We start from the raw sequence: 11,071 nt of genomic DNA on the forward strand, positions 1-11,071 counted from the left end.
AACTCAAACTTGAAAACGATATAACGGGGCAAAATTTCAGCATAAAGTATCAGCAGAAGAAGACCAGGCGTTCCGGGAGAGAAAAGTCTTTTGATTTATCGACGACAACCGCCATACAAATCCTGGCTTTGTCATATTCTCAAAATGATAACTCGAGCGGTGATATCAGAATTGCTAGGCACATCAATAAGCATCAAACACGTCTGACTTCATATCGCATATCTAAATAGAGTATCTACATATGAAATGATGATGTCAACCGTAGATCGTGTACCTGACATCCATCAACATGTATCTCGTTAAACACTGGTTGATTATTTCTCCGTCAGTAGTCAACATATACCACGGAAGCGAAAATTATCGAAACAATCTTTAAATATCGAAACCCTCAAGATAGGAGAAGCAGGGATGTTACTATCTAGAAACAGAAAGTTAATGATTCGGAAGTTGAAATAATCACGTTTACCATGCAGGTTAGCTATAAGTTGTCCCTGTTGTTTACGTTATAAATAAAGCACACTATTTATTATTATGAATCAATGTCAAATCTAAATTGGATTACAACTAAATTATCAAAATATAGAAATTGACACAATAAATATTTCTCCTCGCATCATATGTCGTTCGATCTTCTGTAGCCTCTGATGATAGTACCGAATACTACCTTTAAGGTCACGTGATAAATGTGCTCTATTTCTCGTGTTGTCAATCTAGAGTAAAAAGTTCTATATTGACTGTATATATCGCGTTAGCCTCATACCTACCATAATTCACTATTTCACTTTGTACAACTCTTGTTGAAGGAAGCACTTGTCAAACTAATTGATACTTAGAATGGCGAATGTCAGCTCATCCCAACCTCCTCTCACATTCTAACGCAATACCATCACCTACCTAAGATGCATTGCATGACTAACTCGAACTGGCTCGTTGTAGAATTGCAAGAAATTCTTTACTCTGGGTGATGTCATTGATACAATTTGATGTTAATTACAGAGGATGTCCATTGCTAGGCAGCGGTGATCTATTGGATTACACAAACAACAATCATGGGCTGTTTCTTTAGTTCTCCTGTGGTATCTGTAAACTGAAAGCATTCTATAGTAAAGTTTCCTAGTTAGGTTTCATGACTTAAACTTAATGGTTCCATTTCAATGTAAAAAGAAATAAATGGTATTAACCCACAAAACACTATTTCAGGTTCATAGAACACCATATCTCCCTCATCAAAGATCCATAATTGAACTGTATTGCGATACTCTTGCCTATCTATTGCCTCTTTTTATGACCATATTTAGTAATGCATATTCTGTTAGCTCAATTACATGACTTATGATTCCTTCAGACGCAACAATTTCTTTCAAAACTTTATATGAGTAGCTCGTTTGTGTATTAATACGAAACTGTAATTGTAATTCAAAATCTATTGGATGAGGTTAAAATCCGGACAAAAATATTTTAAAAAAGGTTTAAAGTGACTAGGTGTTCCGGAAGAGTACGCGTCATTTGTTTTACGACGACACCCGTTACACAAATTTAGGTCACAACGAAACCCGTCATATAAATCTAGGTCACGGCGACAACCGTCATACAAATCCAGGTCTCGACGACACCAGTCATATAAATCTAGGTCACGACGACACCCATCATACAAATCTAGGTCACGACGACACCCATCATACAAATCTAGGTCACGACGACACCCGTCATACAAATATAGGTCACGACAACACCCTTCATACAAATATAGGTTACAACGACACCCGTCATACAAATCTAGGTCAGGTCATGGTGACACCAGTCATATAAATCTATGTTACGGCGACACCCGTCATACAAATCTAGGTCAGGTCACGGCGACACCCGTCATACAAATCTAGGTCATGGCGACAACCTTCATGCAAATCCAGGTCACGACGACACCAGTCATATAAATCCAGGTCACGACGACATCCGTCATACAAATCTAGGTCACGACGACATCCGTCAATCAAATCTAGGTCACGACGACACCCATCATACAAATCTAGGTCCCGACAACACCCTTCATACAAAGATAGGTTACAACGACACCCGTCATATAAATCTAGGTCAGGTCACGGCGACATCCGTCAATCAAATCTAGGTCACGACGACACCCATCATGCAAATCCAGGTCACGACGACACCAGTCATATAAATCCAGGTCACGACGACATCCGTCATACAAATCTAGGTCACGACGACATCCGTCAATCAAATCTAGGTCACGACGACACCCATCATACAAATCTAGGTCACGACGACACCCATCATACAAATCTAGGTCACGACGACACCCGTCATACAAATATAGGTCACGACAACACCCTTCATACAAAGATAGGTCACAACGACACCCGTCATATAAATCTAGGTCAGGTCACGGCGACACCAGTCATATAAATCTAGGTTACGACGACACCCGTCATACAAATCTAGGTCAGGTCACGGTGACACCCGTCATACAAATCTAGGTCACGACGACACCCACAACACAAATCTAGGTCACGACAACACCCGCCACACAAATTTAGGTCACGACGACACCCGTCATACCAATCTAGGTCACGACGACACCCTTCATACAAATCTAGGTCACTACAACACCCGTCATACAAATCTAGGGCACGACGTCACCCGTCATACCAATCTAGGTCACGACGACACCCGTCATACCAATCTTGGTCACGACGTCACCCACAATACAAATCTAGGGACCATGACACGCGCCATACAAATCTAGGTCACGTTGACACCGTCATACAAATCAAGGTAAAATCCGAGTTTAGTCACATTCTGAAAAAAAAAATTAGAAAACTGAAATTTGACTCGGTCGGTTAATGTCGACAGACAAAATAGTGTTAATCCAAGATACTTGATATGATTCTTTAAACCGCTTATTTTTCTTTCTTTTTTTTCAAACGGAAGCAAAAAAGCATAAATGTGGTTATTGATATGTAACCCTTTTTATAATGTCTATAACGTCATTAATAAACTCTAAGTGGTCATCTAACAAATGTCTACTTGATGTTCATAAAAAACGACCTTCGTTGATTAAACAATTACTGTTTTTTATTACTTAGATAGGAGATCTGTGTTGGCTTAAAATATATAAGTAACCAAGTTTGTATAAATTACAGTAAATGGTATTTAATCGAATGTACCTATTACCATTGTAACTCCAGGGGTCGCCGAACAACGAAAAATAAACGTTAACACATTGATGAGATTAAAATCTTATTATTGGCGTATTAACACTGATACCTGTGAATCTAAGGCCAGCCGTCCTGACGGCACATATGTACACCAATTACACCTGAACAGACAATATCATTAAAAAATCAACCAATACTTATCTGTGTTTAATTTCTTTTGTTTTCCTTCATTTATTTTTATTTCTTTATGAATATTTACACACATGTTTTGATTATCTTTAAGAAATCAAGGTGGAACCCATTATGACATCATTTACAAAGCAGATCAATGTTTTTAATATATTTTATGTATCATAGCAGTTATGGTGTTGAAGAAAGATTCACGTCAATACTCAACATGCTCAATATCAATAAAACAAAGTATTTTCAAAAAGAAAAAAAAATGATAATAACACTCATCACGTCATGGAACCATATTTTCTGTCATATAACATGTTAAACTTTCGCACACGGAAATGTTATATTTTCAAATGAAATATTGATGACGAGGATAACTATTACTCTTAGTCTTCAACAATCTGTATCTCTATAAGCTCTGTACTGTGAAGTGTTTTCGTCGTACAGTAAAAACCTAAACTTCCCATGTGGACAACGGGAAAATGTTTTATGGTTGACAATCGCAATATCGCAGGGAAATTTCCGGCATCTCTCGGAAATCAACTCCGAGTGTTGCCGGAAATTTCTCCGAGATGTTGCGATTGCATGATCTCATCGAGAAATAATCCATTTCCTTGTGTGATATGAAGTCGGACGCATTCGATGATATGTAATCGGGCGCATTCGATGATATGTAATCGGGCGCATTCAATTATATGAAGTCGGACGCATTCGATGATATGAAATCGGGCGCGTTCGATGCTTGTTGATATGCTAAGTGATTCCATTGTCACCACCCTTACTCTCATTTGAGATTATGACTTGACCAGATTTTACCTACATCAAATCAGAAGACGTTTTGTCTTCCGTAACACCTGGTCTTATTATCTTTTTCAAGAGTTTCCATTGAAATCTATATTTTTTTTTTATTTAGTCCTTGTTTTGTTGATTTTGAATAACGGTTCCGTTTTGATATCGGTATTCTCTGTTGTTGATAATACTATACAGTAAGTCTACAAAAGAATCATGTCATTTTTTCAGCATTTTACTGCAAACATATGAATTTGTGGATGAAAATAACCTTGGAAATCAACGGAAATATAACCATCACGATATTTTGTGATTTTACAGTACACACTGCGAAACACTACAGCTAGGTCTAAAAACACGCGTGCTTGACTATTCCTCAAATAGTAAACTAAATCTAGTGAACACAAAACAAGGAAATTAAATGGTGTCCTTACATAATATGAAAATTATTACAAAATATGCAAACTGGATAAGGCCTTTCACATCGTTCTCGATACAGATCCCCACAATCCTTTCCTTCAAACGATCATTAGCTTTTTTTTCTTTTCTTTTTTTTTTTTTACATTTTTCCTGTTAATGATGCATACAGACAGAGGAACCGAAATAAGAACATCTAGCCCTGTTGTATATATTTGGGATACTACAAAGCTAGGCGGGACGTAGTTCGCTGGTCATATGGTGTTCATGAATTCGTGAGCGTGCCTCATATGGTTAATTTCGTCGGAAAGTAGAACGTACTTAATGTGACATAAAATATTTTGCAACATCTGGATCTGTTTCCGACACACACCCATGCTTAGTTTCTCATCATCTTATGCTATCAATAAGCATCATGATAAGTCTGACAGTAACGGGAATAATGGGCTTGGTGATTATTGTTTCAGACAGTGAGTTGTTATTTTGTGGCTAAGACGTCCTGAATACTCTCATTGAATCATAAAATTATCCTAAACTCGTCCTGACAATTCTTCTTCCTGGTATTGTTTCTGAGTCCTGTGACGTAATAATACTTAAATACAAATTGACAGCTAGATACAGTAGAAAGAACCATTAATTAGACTTTATCACACTGCTGTTTTGTCCTAACCCGGGACCTCTGGCTTACTAGTCTTACCATGCATGCTTACGCTCAACCGATCGAGCTATAGAGAAGATTTCTCTAGCCGAGCGGTATATTGCGGCTAGTATTGACCAGGGTAACACTAAGGGTCAAATGTTGATACCAGGTAGGCGATTATAACAGGTCGAAAGAAATGTTTAGATTATATCTTATTAAAAGTTGGTGTTTTAAAAGACAAAACCTTAGAAACAAAAAGCTTACCTGCTAAATGGAATACAATAACCACTGGAGATATCCCGATATCCTAGGAAAGTTCCGTGAAGTTCGGATCTAAACAGCTCTCTTTTTCTGTGCAACTAGAAATATAATTCGTCAAGAATGATATTCAGGGCTTGTTGGGATTAATTATACATTTATATGTTGACATATAATAGATACATTAGAAATCAATTATCATAGTAAGTAAAAAGACATATCTGAAGTAGCTATGAGGATAAATTCATGATATTTCTACAGCCAACATTACCGGCGGAAGGACGAAACAACTGTCCAATGTAGTTTTATATTCAAGATTCGTATGATGTAATTCATGACAAGATATTAACCTAAAGTTGTTCATCTTCCGTACAACCCTTTAAAGGGACATTCCTTTGTTCGGACATCAGAAACATGCACAATTTTTGTTGATGAAATCTATGCCCCGAACGATGTGTATGTGAGTATCTGTGCCTACATGTAATGAAATTAACGCCGAGATGTACAAGAAAAAGGCGTATCGTATACAAATACCGTCTGCCTTTGCTGTAATTAGTAATACTTCGGGGCAAATTTAGAATTTTCAGGACTTAATAATCGAAGAACATTGGTTCATCTTCAGAGTAATACTGCCTTATTAATGTAAAGATTATAATTGTTACTACTTGGAAAAAATACATAATTTCCAGCAAGTTTAACTGTGACGACCTAAACTTTATTCAAACGAAGAAATGCCCCTTTAAGATATACACAATGTGTCGTAGGCAGCTTAGCTTCAGATTCACTAAGCTGCATTGATAGTATAAGCGTTTCGGTAGAACACTTTATAATGGACATACAAAGAATGCATTATGTTTGTATTCTCTGTGGCTTGGTTGTATATACTTTGAATATGCATATGGCGGACTATTAAAGGGCCGGACTGGTATAAAGGTATTTAAACCAGACTTCGACAATTTGCGGTTTCGGGCAAACAAAAACGTGATTTGATTTACACCATAAAAGGAATTCATGTTTTACATACGTGTAAAAATCATGTCTGAAGATTGTTCCTGACCGCAAGGGTAGACATATTGAATGAAGGATCTTGGGTCATATTTCACACTCTCTTATCAAATCTGTAATTTATATCACCCTGTGTGATTGTTTCGCGCGAAACAAAACCTCAGTCGTCTCACCGGATGTAGTGGAATAATCTAACAGATTTCTATCTGCTGTTTTCTCAAATGAAGCGAAACAATACACGATTATACCACCTAGGTAGCGAGCGAGACGTGGACATCAATCTTGTGAGAAAAACAAGGAATTCTTGCACGCACATTTAACTAATTATGATACATAGAAGGCTAAATGTGTCTTTTATTCCGTGTTATAAATTACCCCATGCACTTCTTCTCATAATTCAATGCATTTTATTAGCACCATTTGTTATGCCTTAAATAAAAAATAGTAGATACTGCTTTTTGATTTATATTTACATAATAATCATGTTTTGATATTATTCACATATATTGATGTAACTGCTTAAAAGTAAACAAGAAAATCAGTTGTCATAATTAGGGGTCACCCAGACGCCCAAATGACGATGCACTTTCGGTAGCTGTATCAGTTTGGCTGGCGTAGAAATAGATACTTGTAGGTACGCTCACAACTATTTGGGCACTAGCGTAGAAGTTAAGGGGCCTCTCCGTCCTCACATACACGTGACTGTGACGAGACAATTGTTGTGATATTGACAAGGACGTCAACGTAAAAGTAAAGAAACATCTCCATTCTCACATACAAACGACTGTGACGAGACAATTGTTGTGATATAGACAAAGACGTCAACGTTAACGTAAAGAAACCTCTCCGTCCTCACATACACGTGACTGTGACGAGACAATTGTTGTGATATAGACAAAGACATCAACGTAAAAGTAGAAGGATTTCTCTCTAAAAACCCTCATATGGCGTTAGTATTGTGTAAGAAAGAATCCTTGTTACGGACATTTTCAAAAAAAAATTTAGTTAGGAATTTTACCTCGTTGAGCTCAATATAAATCAAGGCTTGACTATGTCGAGACATTTGCTGTTAATTTGACAAAGACGTCAACGTTAAAGTAAAGGGACTTCTCTCTATTATCCTTGATATGGCGTTAGTGTAGTGGAATCCTTGTTACGGACCTTATAATAATGTTTCAAGTTAGAATTTTACCTCGTAGAGCTCATCATAAATTAAGGATTCATAATATTTAGCCCAGCATACTTTATTTACATAATAAATATTGTTTAAGTCTCGTTTCCACAAAATGAAACACAACAGTATGTGTGAGTTAAGGGTCCGCATAGTAAATCCAACTTATTGTCTAAGTGAAGGGCTTAGCATTACTCAGCATTTCAGTGGAAGATGTTTGAAAACTAATAAAATACTTTTAGTTTTCTAGGTTCAGACACAGCACCAACACAGACACTTTTGTTGTTTTCTAATTGGGCAGAACAACTCGGCATTTAATTAAAGATATTTCAGAGTGTGTTGTACTCTAAGATACAAATTAAGGGGTCAATTCGGACGGGTCTACTGCTTGGGTGAATTAATTAGTACTGAAATATTTTATTCATAATAAGTCGAACTTGTTTCCTCCTGGGAAGCGATACGTAGACGCTGTTAATTGCTTTAAGTACTAGTGATTGATGAGTTATTTCACGAGACAACGTCACTGTATGATTACCTAAAACAATTAGACTTGGCATGGACGACACAACACCTGGGCGGGCTGCTTAACAGCAGGGGACTATATAGCTACGTTCTGTTGGCTCCTAGCTCCGGAACCTATGTTCCAGTGTCGGATCGCCACTTATATATGGTTTGTGTCATTTTAGCATTAAAATAATGTCCAGACTGCTAACAATGTGTCAGATAGTCTACCTTTCCAATGTTATATCTTATATTAACATGTAAAGTATTAATCTTACTTTTGCATTAAATAGTGTCCTGGTTGTTAATTATGTTTCAGATGGCCTACATTTTCGAGTGTTATACCTAGTATTAATATGTAAAATATCAATATTAACTGTTACTCTGTGAACCGGTAAAACCTTCAGAAATGCTTGCACCAGACCATATTTCAACCACCTGTTCTACAATATGTATAAATGTGATTGTTTTAAATCATATTGTTACTTTTGTATTAATCTGCATTTAATATCAAGGATAAATCGTTTATAAACATTTTTATTCGAAGCAGGTGATCGTTATATTCGTGCTGAATTTGAACTAGTTGCCTCTCGCTCTCTGAGGTGACATTCTTTCACTAGGTTAAAGAAAAAGTCCCGTCAGTTGGAGCTGATAAGATAACCTATACTCTCACCCTTTGTCCCCGAAGTGTTTGTTTTTTAGTTTTAATAAACCCTCTCGGTCTCCTGTAACCTACACTGAATGTGTACAGTTGCAGCATACCTGTCTTAGGAATAATAAAAAGTAGCCTTCTCAACATGTGTCGGACTAGCAAGCTATCACTATATATAGTAGTAAGAAAATATCATACCACTATGCTACTTGGGAGAATCCCAACAGGCAATACTACACTCAGCGCGACTATCCATGCTCGATTCCTGGTCACGGCACCAATTCCGTAATTGGAGCCAGCCATAAATATATCCAACAAGTTTGAAAAATCAAAAAGGGGACCCGACAGTTGCAACCTAAGCATCAGACCGACCGAGAGCTCCATTGCATCCCCCCCCCCCCCCCCCTCGCTTTTTTTTTTTTTTTTTTACTTAATGAAAGAGACCAGTCCATAACACCTTTATATGGTATATCAACTACAACTTTCTTGTGAAAAGTGTTTTAGCCTTATATATGTAAGTACCCGTGACGTGGTTTTATGTGTATCTGTTATCACCACGACATGTAACATATGGAGTTCAACACAGGACAGAAAAATGACCGCTTCGCCGCGTCCATGACCGTCCCAGGGAGCTATCTGGTTCTATGGATGTCCCAGGTAGACAGGGCAAAAGCGACCAGCGGGGTATTAAGGCCACGGTGGTCCCGACTGCCACCCCCTTGCGTCGCCTGAGCACAAAACTTTGACTGACCGTGATAGGAGACGTCATAAACGACCAACCAACCAATGATATGTAAAGGTATTCTCCAAAATAGTACACATTTTTTTAATATATGCAGTGCAGGTGTTTTCCAAAGAAACAAGATATATATTGTTTTCAATTTGTGTTGATGGGTACCGGAAAAGATACAACAAATATTCGGCGAGGTTGCACACGGCCTTAACGAAACAACATGACCAAGCAGTTAGTATAGAACAATGGAGAGAGGGGTACCAATACAAGATCTACCTGATTACTGATTACGACACACAGTACATTAACGACCTGTGGTATCATCTGGATCTACGTCTACCCCGTCCTAGCGCGAGGTTCTCGCGAGGTGACGACGACATTGGTGCTACGTAATAAATGGACACACAACAGACACACTATGGTGTCGTGTAATACACTTCTACCCTTTCTTGTCCCCTCTCATATTACTTGAACGTGATAAGATTAAGATGAACGGGTCATTAACATTAAAAGATATAGAAAAACAACACAACAAATTATACTGGGTTCCGTTCAGTATTTATTGTGAAATCTCTTGCTTTGTCCTTGTCTATTTTTATTTCCTTGAGAACGAAAAGCTTCAAGAGTAAAGGTCGAGATTCTAATGTACCGTAACCGGTACCAAGGTATCTACCGAAATCCTCCATTATGACAATTCAAATACGTATATTGCGCCTACGCGTGATCAGTACGATTTGTAGAAGTTACTGTCTTGCTTCGTCACAACAGACAAGTGAACCGCTGATAGCATCAGCCGAGTGTCCCAGATAAGGGAGGTTTATGATCCAGGCCCACTGCCTTAACGAACTCCTGATCTGTCCGGATATTTCGGGTCCCCGATCTGTGTCGGGATATGTTACCCGTCCCCCGCCCAGGAGAGGATCACATCGCCTTTCTTTTGTCTTTTCTGTCATATTTATGAGCTTTACGAAATCAAGAGGTTCGCCTTTTTAATTCTTGTACCCTGGACACCGTTTATCTATAACGTAATATGACAACTCTTTTATTTGGATGCAGAGAGACGGACGTAATGTTTGGTGGATATTTAAAAAGGTTGCGGTTTTAATGTCAATTGCACTTTGCGGTTACAATCTACACCTCCTGTGTCTTTTTTATGAATCGGGGATTTAAGTTGATCTCCCATGCTTCGACTGTTGTTATACCAGATTCCGCGTTACAATTAATATGGTCTAGGATATCGAATTAAAGAAAAATTACGGTGATTTCTACGATCGGTTAGATAAAGTGGAACATGTATGGATACCGCGTGGTAACCCCGCCCTATTTGTGTTAAATACTTTGCTTTATAATCATTCGCAACGTCTATGATTAAACCAGTAGTGTTTCTTGGGCTTAAAACCTTACGTATTCCACTACGAATACGACTAGATCTTCAAAATACAAACGATGGTAGAAAAATAAGTCAAACCTGGCAGAATGAATGGCTAAAATGTCTGTCACAAAGGGAAAAATGAATGACAATTAGGAGAGGAAGTATGTCTAAAAGGGAAGA

Source organism: Pecten maximus, chromosome 12 (assembly GCF_902652985.1).
Source record: "Pecten maximus chromosome 12, xPecMax1.1, whole genome shotgun sequence".
NCBI lineage: Eukaryota > Metazoa > Mollusca > Bivalvia > Pectinida > Pectinidae > Pecten > Pecten maximus.